Here is a 15,266-nt window from a genome sequence, read left to right on the forward strand (position 1 = left end):
ACCAGGGAATCTAGAGAAGACTTGAATTTTGGCAGATAAATCTGGCAACAGCGTTGAAATTGATTGATGAGGGAAGAGGTTGTAGGTGGGGGCCTCCTTTGGAGGTCCCCTCAGTGCTCTGAGCAGGAGACAGGAAGAGGAAGTGGGAGCGCAGTAAAGGAGCAGAGGGGGCTGCTGAGCAGCTCAAGTCAAGGGAGCCTGGTAACTGATAATTATGTGGATTAAAGGCGAGGTAAGAAGAATGAAGATGACTTTGGGGTTCTCACTTGTACAGCCAAATGGAGAGAAAAAGGAAAGCAGGAGCAGACGTTAACCAAAAGTACATCTCAACGGCTTGCTTCTTATCTGAAGCACCCCGTACACCCCAAGTCTTTGTTTCTCCAGAGTGTTTCCATCCTCTTCCTCTTACCTGGATGCACCCCCCTCCCTGGCTTGTTTTGGGGTCTTGGTGGTGGCCTCAGACTTGTTTCTGCGTCTCTGCTGAGCCCTTTGGAAGAGAAGCTTCATTGGAACTTTCTCATGGACATCAGCCTTGGATGTCCTGGATTGCAAGGCCTCCAGGTACTGCCCAGGCCTGTCCTGCTCTCTCTGTGTCCCCCAGAATCCCAGCCTAAGGTCCCTGCTTGTCTGACTTGATATGCAGGGGAAGAAAAGAAGGAAATTGGATTTGACATGCTAGATTTGAAGTGCCTGTAGGGCAGCTGTGCAGAGGTTTCCAATGGGCAGGCAAAAAAGAGTTCAGATGAGAAGGGAGGACTGGAAGGGTGGAAACCAACAGCATACAAGAGCAGGAAGAAACAAGAGAAGAAAGAGTGACGACTGGTATCTGAGCTGCCATATGAGGTAGGCAGGAATAAAAGCTAGTGAAGGAGGTTAAGGAAAGACCATCACAGAGGTCAGAGTGAACCAGGAGGACCTGGTATGCCAGAAGCCAGAGGAGAAAAGTTCAGGAGGAGGCAAGGAGCAACAGTGCAAAGCTGTTTCACAGTAGTAACTTTATTTATTCAGCAAGCAGTTGTTTTACCTCCACGATGTGACAAGCACTATGCCAGGAACAAGTATGTTTTAGTTTCTTGGCTACTAAAACAAATACCATACAATGGGTTGGTTTAACAACAGGAATTTATTGGCTCATGGTTTTGAGGCTGGGAGCAGTCCAAACCTGAGCCATCAGCAAGCAAGTGTTTTCTCCTCAAAAAGTGTGGCGTTCTGGGGTTGGCAGACAGCCACCCTTGGGTCCTTGGCTTTTTTTTTGGTCACAAGGTAATGCACATGGCAGTGTCCTCTCCTTTCTCTTTTAGGTTCCACTGGCTTCCAGCTTCTGGCTCCTTTTCCATGATTTTCTCTCTGTGACTTTCTTTATAAGACCTCCAGATCTAAGACTAAGACCCTTTCTGACTCAGTTGTCCACACTTTAACTAAAAATAACATCTTCAAAAAGCCCTTTCCACAAAGGGTTCACATCCGCAAGATGGATTAAGATTAAGAACATGTTTTTCTGCGGTGCACAGTTCAATTTAACACAGAGATATTTGGAAATAAATAAGACTCAGTTCTTTCTTTCAGTGATCTTGCAGTTTTGTAAAAGCAGTAGGCATGATAGACAAATGGAATAAATTCCAGATACAAAGGGAACTCAAAAAGCATGATCAAATATATTGAACAGGTGAAGCAGATTATTAAAGCTATAGAAAGGAGATCGTTTTTAAGGCCAGGCAGAAAATAAGAATAAATATTCTCCAGGTGGTTAGAGAAAGTAGAGGGAGCTTCCATAGAGCTTCAGTACATGTATGGCAGGGGGTGAAGTATAAAGTGAGGGCACACAGAGAAGAATTGGAAGAGCATTCAGGGTCCAGCCTAGTGAGGGCTTTGTGGTTTGGAGCAACATGGCTGTGGTCAGTGTATTAGTTTTCTGTGGCTACTGTAACAAATCACCACACTTGGTGACTTAAAACAATAGAAATTTATTCTCTCACGGTTTTGAAGACCAGAAGTCTGAAGTCAGTATCACTGGGTTGAAATCAAGGTGCGGGTTGCCCCCGCTCCTTCTAAGGCTGGGGAGAATCCACTCCTTGCATCTTCCAACAGGCTACCGGCATTGCTTGGTTTGTGGCCACATCCCTCCATCTCCTCCTCTGTGGCCACATGGCCTTCTCTTTTATACACCTAATCTTCTATTTCTTGGTTATAAGGATACTTGTGATTGCATTCATGGCCAACCCAGATAATCCAAGATAAACTTCCCATCTCAACACCTTTAACTTAATCACATTTGCAAAGCCCTTGGTAGCATTTAGAGGTTTTAGGGATTAGGCCTGATATCTTTGGGGCCATTATTCAGTCTACTACAGTCAGGAAAATAAAATGGCAGGTTTGGCATTTTGGTATATCTTTTGGGAAGTAGAGAAAAAATGGATTGGAAAGACCTGCATAGAGTCAAGGATATTTCTTTGGAGATTACTGGAGAAGAATAGGTATGAGATTGTGAAGACCTGAACTAAGTGTGGCAGTTGCAGCTGCAATGGACTTAAGATCTGAGTGGAGGTGACTTGGTGGCCCTTGGTGTCTTGGTGTCAGTGTTCTTAGCAGGTTTCTGGAGAGGGGCCCACCTTCGAGGCTTCACAGCAAATGGAGATTTCACTTACCTCAACCATCCGTTGGAACTAAGCTTTCAAAGGGCTAGGCTGGGCCTGTCGACCTGTCCACCACCTGAGACTGACCCCATGCTTTGTCTTCAGTGACATGGGATGGGGTTCAGGAAAGGAGAAGGAGATGGAGAAACAGACTCTCTGCCTTTGAACATTCTTAAAAACATCAGCTATATGTTGAAATTCTTAATGTTACTGGAAATTGAGAACCATTGATATGTATTTACTAAGAATCCTTTAGACTTTTCATTTTGTGTCTTAGAAACAAATACCGTCTAATCTATTTCTTTAGAAATAGACCTCTAAGTGATTTAGATATCAAACAAAATTACTCCTATGGGAAAATGGGGAGGAAATCTTTAAGTCTTGCTTCTTTCTATAGTCAAGGTAACAAACGCATCGAGGGCCCTTCCACCCATCAGTAATTCAACCCCAGGCAATGCAACTGGCCAGGATACCTCCCCTCAAGGTCTCATGGTGTCCCTGAACTCCTACAGAGGGTGGAAACTTGAAGTAGGAATACTGGCCCTCTGGACTCCAGGGGGTCTAAGCACTGACCTCTGGACACTGACCAGGACATGCCATTGGCACCTAAAATTGGTAGAATTATATCTCAGTCACTTCCTCTCCATCCCGGCCTCCCACTTGCCTTGGGGTAAACATTCCTTCTCCCACCCACCTGTCCAAGCCCTCTGTTTTACTTTCCTTGGCTGCTCAAGCAAGTACCCTGCAGTGGGTCAGCGTCAGCAGTGGGAATGGACTGGCTCCCGGTGTGGGGAGGAGGAGAAATCCAGGTCAGTCATCGCGAAGGCGAGTCTGTCCTCCTGAAGACGGGCCGTCTGGGGCTGGCCACTGGTGACCTGGTCCTCGGCTCCCCTCCCCATGGTGGCCTCCAGCCTCCCCTTGTCTTCTGGGCTTCATCGTATCCAGCTTCTGACTTTCTCTGTGGCTTTCCGTCCCTCCGTCTGAGTTTTATTCCACTAATAAAGGACTTCGGTGGTACGTTAAGACCCCTCGTGACCGGGCTGGGCCACGCCTTCCCTGAAGGGGCCTCGTCGGGAGTCCTGCCCTCTCCGGCTCACGCCACAGGAACGGACTGAGGTTAGGAACATGCTGTCGTGAGGGGCCACGGCTCCAGCCACCACACCCGCCTCCCTCCATGCCCCTCACCAGGAAAAACACACAAATCGCTTCCTGCACGACCGTCCTCAGGTTAGGTGGATTCTGAGGCCAACAGGATGCGTACACGTTCTAAGTAGTTGCTGCGCTCTTCTTATTTGTCGGGCAGTGCACTCGGGGCTGGGTATATATTGGTTGACAGACTTGAAGCATAAGAAACATGCCTTTGATTTCCAGTGTGTATGTGCTTGCACCGATGAGCGTATAAATGCATTTCCATGTGCATGACTATGCCAGGCACAGGAGATTTTCTTTTTTGTACGCAGGCTTTTATTTGCACATGAGCTGTTATTCATTAAAAAGACAGATCTAGAAAAAAGAAACTGTCCTTATTTCTCCCTGTAGCTCTTTGCTTAGCAACCAGAGTGCCTGACTAATGTCTCTGCTTTCAGAATCACTGTTCTTTTTGAAGGTACAGAGGGGCACACACCCTGCCAACAAATCAGGAAGGGAGCTTTGCTGCAATATCACTTTTAAGATGTTGTAATTACTATTACAGAGATGTAAAACTATGAGGTAATTTTTAAGGTGTCTCTCTGCCATAAGTAAATGCACCCATACACATAGACACGTTAAAATCAATTGTCAGTCTCTCTCTGGATAGTGGGAACTAGTGATTGCCTCACCCGACATCCTAGATGATGTAGCTGCAGCCAGATGCACTGTTGTGAGCAGACTCACAGGCACCTGTTAGCATGTAGACCCACAGGCACCTGTTGGCATGTAGACCCACAGGTACCTGTGAACATATAGACTCACGGGCACCTGTTAGCATGTAGACCCACAGGCACCTGTGAACATATAGACTCACGGGCACCTGTTAGCCTGTAGATCCACTTGTACCTGTTAGCATGTAGACCCACGGGCACTTGTTAGCATGTAGACCCACAGGCACCTGTGAACTGTAGACCCACAGAACCTGTGACATATAGACTCACGGGCACCTGTTAGCATGTAGACCCACAGGTACCTGTTGGCATTTGACTCACAGTCACCTGTTGACATGTAGACCCACAGGCACCTGTTGACATGTAGACCCATATGCACCTATTAGCATGTAGACCCACGGGCACCTGTTAGCATAACCCACGGACACCTGTTGGCATGTGGACCCACAGGAACCTTTTGGCATGTAGACCCATGGGCCCCTTGTGAACACAGACGCACAGGTCTTGGTGGGCGTCGCACACTGCCTATCAGCCCCACATCTCTCCGTGTGCACACACCCACTTGGCATCCGTGCAGGATCTGACCACCCCAGCCGTGTGCCAGCCCAGAGCGGAAGGCAAGGCTCATTTTCTAAAACCGTCTTTATGGCCTCAGCTCCAGGAGGAGGGGAAGGCATAAATTAGAAAGTGCTGTGCGAGCCTGTGGCTGCAGGGGGCCACCGGGGAGGGAGCGGAGCAGGCCGGGAAGAGGGCAGCTCCAGGGTCATCCACCCGGGGGGAGATGAGCGGGGAGCCCAGGGGCTGCGTGGCCAGCCGTGCCATGTGGCACCCCCTCCACAAGCAGAGGCCAGCCCAGCGCAGGGGCACGAGGCGGCGCCGGCCTTCTCTCCCCCAGAGGACTAGGGGGGTCAAAGGGTGAGGAGACGTGACTCAGAGCCGGGCCTGCCTGGTACGTGGGGCCAAGGGTCGGGGCAGCCCCTGGCCCTGATTGGACGGCCTAGGACAGGCCAGCCACCGTCACCATCACCACCGGGCAGGAGCCTCAGGCCAGCAGCGGCCCCGCCGCGCTCCCAGCAACGTCCCGGGAAGAGCAGACCTTCTGGAAGCAGGAGGCACAGATGCTCAGCTTTCCCTGCAGGAATGATTAGAGATTACCAACGTTTGTAAGGGAGAGGAAAACGATGGAGGGTTTTATAGATCGGCGCCCAGATCGCCGTGCCTCCGGAGGTGCTCCTTCATTTTCTGGCTATGGGTGTTTTTTGTTTTTATTTGTGTTTTGTTTTTATCCCCCCACCCCCTTGCGGCTTGCTAGCTGTCTGCTCTCTGTATCTATTTGCTGTGTGTTCTCTTGTGTGTCTGTATTTATTTTTATTTACTTGCCCTCCCTTGTGACTTGCTTTTGCCTGCTCTCTGTGTTCATTCCCTGCATGCTCTTCTGTATTTTTACTTGTCTCCTTTTCTGCTGTGCCACCTTGCTGAGTCGGCTCTCCATGGCGTGCGGGTGAGCCCTCCTTCACAAGGAGCCCCGGGACGTGAACCCAGGGCCTCCCACATGGCAGACGGGAGCCCACCTGATGGAGCCACAGCCGCCTCCCCTGGCTGTGGGTTTTTTGTTTTGTTTTGTTTTGTTTTGTTGAGATTTATTTTTTATTTATTTCTCTCCCCTTCCCCTACCCGCCCCCCCTCCAGTTGTCTGCTCTCTGTGTCCATTTGCTGTGTGTTCTTCTGTGGCCGCTTCTATCCTTATCAGCAGCACCGGGAATCTGTGTTTCTTTTTGCTGTGTCATCTTGCTGTGTCAGCTCTCTGTGTGTGCGGTGCCACTCCTGGGCAGGCTGCACTTTCTTTCGCGCCTGGTGGCTCTCCTAACGGGGCGCACTCCTTGCGCATGGGGCTCCCCTGCGCGGGGACACCCCTGTGTGTCACGGCACTCCTTGTGCGCATCAGCACTGCACGTGGGCCAGCTCCACACGGGTCAAGGAGGCCCTGGGTTTGAACCGTGGACCACCCATGTGGTAGGTGGACGCCCTATCCTTTGGGCCAAGTCTGCTTCCCTGGCTATGGGTTTTTAAATGAAATTTGGCTGTGATATGCCCAAGACACATCAAGTCAGTGTCAGCTTTGCTGCTGTCCCCTGAGGAATCCCAGGAAGTCTCAAGGCTGGACTGGACTGGGCCTTTCCACCCCCAGTGGGGTGCCTGAAACGTGTCCTGAGAATACTCTATTTTAGGGGTTGCAAACTTTTCCTGCAAAGGCCAGATAATGACGCTTTTCAGCTTCCAGGGCCATATGGCGTCTGGTGCAGCTACTGAGCTCTGCCGCCGTGGCTCAGAAGTGGCCACCCAGCCCAGCAAGGAACGAGAGAGGCCATGTTCCAACAGAACTTGAGAGATGCTAAAATTTAAATTTCATATGGTTTTCATGTGTCACTGACTATTCTTCCTTTGACTTCCTCTGTCAAACTTTCTTACTGATAGATATTCCAAAAACCAAACACTGGCCAGACTTGGCTGGGGGGCCCCAGTTTGCAACCCCACCTTATTCTATCAGTGGGAGGAATTTCATGGTGATGAGCTGAATGTGGGTGAATGGCTTCAGGTACGTGGCAGGGCGATGCCCCTCCACCGGCACGTTTGAATTCTCCTTTCTTCTCCTTCTTCTCCTGTCTTCCCTCCTCCCTTTGCTTTATGCTCACCTCCAGAATCCACCTTCCAGGCTCAGCCTCTGCCAGATTCCACCGGATGCCGGCCTGGCTGGAGGGTTCCGGTGTTCTCGGGCTTCTCAGCAGTCTTCTGCACACTCCTGTCACCTTTCCCCTCTGTTACCTCATTGTCCCCTTAGTCACTGGTGAGCTCTTGGCACATCATGAGCCTCTATCTGCAAATCGCCCACTGGTTAGGCAGTCTCCTGACAGTTGATATCCTTTTGAGTAGGGGAATTAAGCTGGGGAGGTCAGACCCATGGACGCCATGGAAATGATGACTGCAGATACTGAGCCGAGCAAAGCACCCTGGGTGGCCTCTTGTTTGCTTGATATCGTGTCACAGGCTCGATCCAGCTACACTCCAGCGGACAGGGTTGGGACCTGTCCAGTTATGGAGGTGCTCGTGACTCGACAGCACCCAGGAGTGCCGGGGAGGAGGGGAACGTCAGGATTTTATAACGTCCTCTGCCCAGTAGCCTTGTCCTCCCTGGATGAGCCTTAGTCCAGCAAAGGGAGCCACCGTCCACCCCGCTGTGCAAACCAGATCTCTAACTGGGAGTTGTATGTGACTGCACGCCCGGTCACCCCGTCCTGTTAGTGTTCCAGCCTTCACGTCTTCAAAACCCGCCCACTTCTCTCCACCTCCACCTTCTTCACCTCCTCGTCCGTCTCAGCGAACCACTTCCCCTTGCTTACACTGTTGCAGCTGCTGCTGAGCCAGTTCCCCACATCGACTCTCCAACCTACTTTTCATTGCAGGGAAAGGGGAGGCTGGAGAAGAGGTCTTGGAAAGGGAGAAAGGAGATGGAACCTTTGTTGGGGAGAGAGGAAATTTAGGCTACAGAGGATTTAGAGGAAGTAGCAGGAAGCGGATTTGGCTCAATGATAGAGAGTCCATCTACCACATGGGAGGTCCATGGTTCAAACCCAGGGCCTCCTGACCCATGTGGTGAGCTGGCCCACGTGCAGTGCTGATGCGCCCAAGGAGTGCCGTGCCACGCAGGGGTGTCCCCACATGGGGGAGCCCCATGCGCAAAGGGTGTACCCCTTAAGGAGAGCCGCCCAGCGCGAAAAAAGTGCAGCCAGCCCAGGAGTGGCGCCGCCCACACAGAGAGCTGACGCAGCAAGATGACGCAGCAAAAAGAGACACAGATACCTGGTGCCGCTGACAAGAATAGAAGCAGACACACAAGAACACACAGCGAATGGACACAGAGAGCAGACAACAGGGGCGGGGGGGGGGGGGGGGAAGGGGAGCGAAATAAATATTAAAAAATAAAAATAAAAAATAAAGGAAGTAGCCTCCTTTTCTCTTGTGTGAGTGTGTGTGTGTCTTCTTTGTCTATGAGCATGTCTTCTCTGTCTTTTGAGGTAGGTTGCAAGGAGAAGAAAAACGAGAAGGGGCCCGATTACCTGTTACGTTATTCCATTTCATTTTCCCCACCCCCTTTATGCAGTTACTTAGGACCATCATCCCTTTTTCCAAATGAAGAACTTTAGACTTAGAGAGCTCAGTACCTGGCTCAGCGTCATGTCCGAGAACAGAAAAAGGGGCAGAAGCCAAATTTAAAATGAGGTCCTACGCTCAGACCTCCCCTGCTTTAGTCCACGGCCACGTCCAGCGGGTGGGGGCTCCGGTCTGACCCAAACCTCCTCCGCGCAGCCTTTGGGCTTCTATCCAGGGCCCCCCCGAACGTCATGGAAACCGGGTGTTGCGGAGAACGCGCTTCTCTGTGATCTTCGAGGCTCAGGACGACCCTCTTCCCGCTGCTCCCCACTCGGGCTTCCGCTTCAGATGGCGCCAAGTCCAGAGACAACCGGAGCGCAGTGCGGTGACCTGGGCAGGATGGCGGGAGCCGGGGGCCCCCGGCCCGTGAAGCACCGCGCGCCTTCCTGTTCAGTGAAGGAAGACTTCAGATTTCACTCATTAGAGAACATCTGTTTCCTTATCTCCAACTTGTGACTCAGTCTCAAAATATGTTATTCTGTTCGCTTATTGGAGTAAATACCACATCTGCTGATGGAACGTGGACCGGTGTTTTGAAAGGTCACTTGGGCTGTGTGGCCCTCCGCAGATGGGAGCCGGCCCCTTGGCCGGTTCAGTCCCCAGAGAGGGTTTTGCGACTATTTTGAGACAGAGTATTCTCCCTGCAGTGGGACAGAGAAATCCCTGCGACCTCATGTGCCCTGAGGAAGTAAAGCAGATTGGGCTCTACAGCTCGGCTTCTGGCCTCCAGAATTCCAGCAGGAAACGCTGGGACGTTTTCTCTATCAGTGCTGGGTGGCCTTGCTGGGGCTGTTATCATCACAGTGACAGCCAAGCCGCTCCCCCCGTTCCCCCCCACACAGCGGAGAACACTTTGAACTGTGCTGGTGGCCCGTCTGCTCACTCAGCTGGGGGTCCCTCCTGCTGGAACCAGGCCAGGTTCTCTGATAAGGGAGACGGACCTGCCTTCCCTGCTGCAACAAACACAGCGCTGTGTGGCCGGGCCGGAGGGAACGCAAGGCGGCCGAAAACAGGCTTGATCTCTGCTCTGCTGGGAGGAGCACAAGCCACCGCTTTCTGCAGGGGAGAAACACTTCGTGTCCTGAGCAGCGCCTTCCCCGCTCTTCATCTTTTCCTTTCTTCCCCCAGATCTTGGTGATGCCTCAGTAGATGCCGAGCTGGGGATGAAGGAGCGGAGCGCCCGTGACAGCCACGGTGTGCAGAGCTGGCCGCCTGGTGAGGCCAGGCCCGCGGTGGCCGCTCCCTCTGTGGCTTGGCTGGGGTTGGTGGCCACGTACTGTCTCTTTTTTTTTTTACAACTTGTGCCGGTCTCCAGAGAGCTCCGGAGAGCTTTAGAACTTGCGTTCTTTTCAAAAGCAGGATCAACGTCTCCATCACAGCAAGCGGGTGCCTGTGCCAGCTGCCGAAGCAGTGATGGCCTTGAGATATGAACGCTCCAGATGGACACCAGTGGGTAGAGGTAACGACACTGATTCCTGGACGGGGCAGTGTGAACTGTTAAGATGCTAAATGGTCAGGTCAGATGGCAAAGTCTCCTTTATGCATTTTACTGTAATACTCAGAAGTGAATTGTTCCCTGAAACAGTAAAAAGATCATTTATTTAGCCTGCTTTGGCTTCCTCTATGACTTTACTCTTTGTGCTTTATCACCACTTTGTCCATTCCCAGAACTGTGGGTGCCTTTTCCCCTCTTTTAGTTTATATTTTCTTGGCTGATTCATCTATGGTACTCATTGTGTCCTTTTCCTTTTTTTTAAGTCTTTATAACAGAAAGTTTTATTGTTAATTACTTCCCTGAATAGTTTCAGAAGGCTTCTTAAAAGGGAACAAATCTAGAGAAGACCCTTCCTTATTTTCCTTTTTCACAAAGGTAGACTTGATGCCTGGAGCCCCAGCAGCTATCGTGGACCTTGCAGTGACTTTGAGAGAGGAAGCCACGTGCTGAGGATGATAGAAAAGAAAGAGAAATGCCTGAGGACTGCTTCGAACCACCCTGAGCCCGGGCTGCCTCCTCCAGAATTCTTACATGGTAGAATATGTCCTTGTGTGTTTAAGCTTCTATATCTCAGGTTTCCTACTTTCTACAGCCATATCTAACCCTAACAGATGGTAAAAATGAACATTTTTCTAGAAAAGCGTGTGGTAGAGAGTTCTAGCCTGCATTGGACAGACAATTTCTAAGGTACAGGCTGGGCAAATCCCCCAAACCCCAAGGAGGAAATGGAATAACGAGTTTACCCCTGCTCATCTTGTTACTGGATTTTATCTAGGCTCTTGGCCACGCTGCAGAAGTGAATTTCAAGAGCACACCAGGTGAGTTAGGCCAGTAATTTATTCAGGTAGGGAGGGAAGAGAAATGGGAGAAAATAACAGAGCAGGGATCCCAGGTAGGGAGGAAAGGGCTGAAAAGTGAAAAGAGGGCTGATTTACAGATTACAGTTCCCCATTATAAATTATAAATGCCCAGGTTTGCTTGCATGGCCACGTGGCGGAGGAAAAATAGTGAGAGCAGCACACAGAGGGCAGGGACGGGTCCAGAGGCAGGAGAGCTCAGCGCCAGAGCTTGTCCAGGCCCCGCCTGGCTTTTTAAAGTGTTCATTATTCCACCCCTCTGCCAATGGCAGGGGAGGCACTCCAGCTGTTGGCTGTTTTGGTTGATTACCCACCCATCAATCCCCCATGAGGGCCCAATGATAAAGCCCTAGGGAACATCCGGGGCTTCTCCTCATCTCCAGAAGAAGCCTTTGTTCTGGGTAGCAGGATCCTGGGGGTGGGGGTCCTCCAGCAGCCCTCTTGGGGGTTACTGAGGTCCACGTGGACTCTCTGCCAGGTTCCAGAACCATCTACTGATTTCCTGTCTCACTAGCCGGCTTCAATCTCACTTACCTCTTCCTGGAAGTGTCACCGTTGTTCTGCTGGCAGTTAGCTGAGGTGGCACAGGGTCCTAGATGAATTAAAGGATGTGTCCCTTCCCCTGCCCCTTCTACTTGCTGAAAGAATATCTAAAATAATGGATGGACCGTCCAAGCTCATCGATTGGAAGACTAAATAGTGTTAAGATGTAAATGCTACCCAAAGGGATTTACAAATTCAGTGCAATCCCAGTCAAAATCTCAGCAGCATTCTTTGCAGAAATAGAGAAGCCAATCAAAGGGTAAGGGGCCCTGAATAGCCAAAGCCATATTGAAAAAAGAACAAAGTTGGAGGTTTTACACATTCTGATTTTTAAAACTTATTACAAAGATACTGTGGTCAAAACAGCATAGTTAGTGCAAGGCAGATATTCAAATCAACAGAATTGAATTGAAAGTTAAAAAATAAACCTTCAGATCTATGGTCATTTGGCTTTTGACAAGGGTGCCAAGTCCACTCAGTTGGGACAGAGTAGTAGATGCCAAAATGTAAGAGAATTGAAGCGAGATCTCCATCTCACACTTCACATAAAAATGAACTCGGTAGGGATCAAAGAACTAAATGTAAGAACTCAAACTACGAAAACCCTAGAAGAAAACATAAGAAAGCATCCACAGGACACTGTACTAGGCAAGGGCCTTAGGCTTTGCACCAACAGCCCAAACAAGAGAAAAAGTAGAGAAATGGGATCTCTACTTCTGTGAAAATTAAAAATTTTCTGTGAAAATTAAAAACTTCTGTGCATCAAAGTCTTCATCATGAAAGTAAAGGGAACACCTATGAAATGGGAGGAAATATTCTGAAAACAAAAATATGATAAGGGTTTAACACACAGAATTTATAAAGAAATCCTAATCTCTTATACAAATGGCCAAAAGCACATGAAGAGATGTTCAACATCATTAGCCATTAGGGAAATGCAAATCAAAACCACAATGAGATAGCTTTCACACCCACCAGAATGACAACTATTAACAAAACAGAAAAAAGAGGAGTGTTGGAGAGGATGCGGAGATATAGAAACACTCATTCATCGTTGGTGGGCATGTGAGATGGTGCAGCCATTGTGGAAGATAGTTTGGTGGTTCCTCAGAAAGTTAAGTATAGAATTAACATATGACCTGGCAATCACACACCTAGGTGTATATCCCAAAGAATTGAAAGCAGGAACTTGAACAGATATTTGCACGCTGATGTTCATGGCAGCATTATTCACAATTGCCAAAAGATGGGAGCAACCCAAGTGTCCATAAACAGATGAAAAGATAAACAAAATGTGATAGCTATGTGCAAGGGCATCTTATGAAGGTGTGAAAAGGAATGGCAGTCTTGCACATGCAGTGACGTGGCTGAACCTTGAAGACATCATGCTGAGTGGAATAAGCCAGACACAAATGGACAAGTAACATATGTTCTCAATGATATGAAAAAATTAGAGGAAGCGAATTCAGAATCAGAAACTAGAATATAGGTTTCCAGGGGCTAAATCAGGGGTAGGGAATGGGGAGCTAGTGATTAACTGGAACAGAATTTCTGTTTGGGATGATGGAAAAGTGTTAGCAATGAATTGTAATGATGGTACCAAAACATCGTGAATGTAATTAACAATACTGAATTAGATGTCTGAATGTATTTTAAGGGGAAATTTAAGTTTACATATATGTTACTAAAATAAAAATTAAAAAAAGAAAAGATACCAACTAAAGCGATAATGCCAATGAAATGCAACACATGATCCTGAACTGGATCTTATAATGGAGAAGAAAGGACTTAAAATGATATTATTGGATCATGTGAAAAAATTGGAGTACAGACTGTAAACTTTATATCAATGTTAAAGTTCTTGAACTTGATAACTGTTCTTCAAGTGGTTACATAAGTGAATATCCTTGTTCTTAGGACATATACATGGTGGTATTACATGTTTAAGGATGAAGATGTATACAATCTCCTCTAAAATGTTTAAAAGATAGATAGATAGATAGATAGATAGATAGATAGATAGATAGATAGATTGAATGATACAGCAAATGTGGGAAAATGTTGAAATTGGTGGATCTGAGCACCTGGGAGGGGGATGTGGTAGGTGGGGTTCTCTTTATGGATTTCATATTATTTTTGCAACTACCCTGTACATTTGAAATCATTTCAAAGTGAAAAATAAAAAAGACACAAAACTTAGAAAAACAGCAACAGTGGAGGCAGGTTTTATTTTTGTTTCAGAGGGCCAGTGGTATCAAGCTTGGTATTTGTGCCCATCTGTGTTGGTCAAAAGCTGGCTGCCGCAGGTGCAGGCAGCACATCTGTTTTCAGGTAGGAAGGGGTGGAGGCAGGTGAGCAAGAACGGGATCAGGGCAAACGTTAGCTTTGCCACTGTGCACCAGAGGCCACGAGCTTGGGGCTGTGTGCTGACTCCGGCAGCGTGCGGCAGCCCCAGCGCAAGCACTGGAAAGGCTGGCAAATCACCTCCAGCTGAATGCCAGTGAAGGACAGTGGGCACAAAGGGGTTGAAGCTATCCATCAAGAATGACTGAAGAAACGGGCCATGCGGTCCGAGCTGGTGCAGAAGGGAGAGGGAGACAGTGGGGGCTGGGGGCCAGGGAGAAAACAGCAGCCAGAAGTGACATACAAGCAGTGAATGAGGATGCGGCTGGGGAAGAGGCCTCTGGAGTTGTGCGGTTGGAGGTGAAGTTTCACATGACAACAAGGTCGATCGTGGATGGGTGGCTGTGGTCTATAGTGGAAGGGTGGCAGGAAAAGTCATTTGAGATGAGAAGATGGAGAATCTGAGTGACCAGGCTTGGGTGGTCATTCACACAAACGGGGACACCAGCGAGGATTGTGAGGGATGATGGGGGGGGTTGAGAATGGGGTCGAGGGAGAGGGTGACGATGGCCGTGAGTCTGGTCCCGATGTTCTGGGTGGACGGCGGGGGCTGAAGGTTGGGAGGTGGTGGTGGTGGGTCGACCAGAAGATCCACAGAAAACAGCAGGAGGTGGCTCCACAGCCTCAGCCTCAAGGAGCAGGAAAAACCGTGGAAGTGACGGGAAGACAGAGGTGAGTCTCCCAGTGAGCTCCCTGGACACGGGGTTCACAGTAAATCCCCGCCGTCCCTGTCCTGGTGGGGGCAGGACCGGGGGCTGGCCAAGTGGAAAGGCCAGTGCAGCTCTGTGGAGAGGGGGCATGCAGTGTCTCAGAATGTAGCCATGGATAGGACTCTTGGGACGCAGGTTGGGGGTCATTTTCATTTCTGAAGGCCTGGTGGTTCCTTTTCCAAGGGGCAGCCCTGCGCCTTCTCCTTGTGGCCCTGCCTCCCAGCTCTGTCAGCAATTGTATTCTAACGCGATAGAGTACACTGAAGAAGATTGTAGAGTCTCTGGTTTAAATTTCCCTTGTGTTCCCACATTTTCTCAGTGTTTGGTTAAAACAATGAGGAGAGATAGGCTCACTGAGGGGCAAACTGCAAAAGAAGAAACCAGTCAACCCCGCCCCGCTTTGCTAAGAGACTCTCGGCTGAAAATCCCACGTCTCTAGACTCTGTAAATCAAAACCAATCGTACTTCTCATCTCTGGGCCTCAGAAAAGCGTGTTTGACGTTAACGGGCTTGTTGCGGCTCCTTGGGTGATGGCACCCGGTTTATAACTCACC

The 15,266-nt window shown here is 49.3% G+C and overlaps 1 long non-coding RNA gene across 1 annotated transcript; it reads left to right on the forward strand.

The window, feature by feature from the left end:
• The first annotated feature begins 5,538 nt into the window (after window positions 1–5,538).
• On the forward strand, window positions 5,539–13,810 carry LOC105745881 (uncharacterized). The gene is made up of 4 exons (XR_001118472.3): window positions 5,539–5,654; window positions 9,833–9,919; window positions 10,061–10,163; window positions 10,575–13,810. It is a non-coding gene; the product is annotated as an uncharacterized lncRNA (long non-coding RNA).
• Window positions 13,811–15,266: the final 1,456 nt, after the last annotated feature.

Source organism: Dasypus novemcinctus, chromosome 28, assembly GCF_030445035.2.
Source record: "Dasypus novemcinctus isolate mDasNov1 chromosome 28, mDasNov1.1.hap2, whole genome shotgun sequence".
Classification (NCBI taxonomy): Eukaryota; Metazoa; Chordata; class Mammalia; order Cingulata; family Dasypodidae; genus Dasypus; species Dasypus novemcinctus.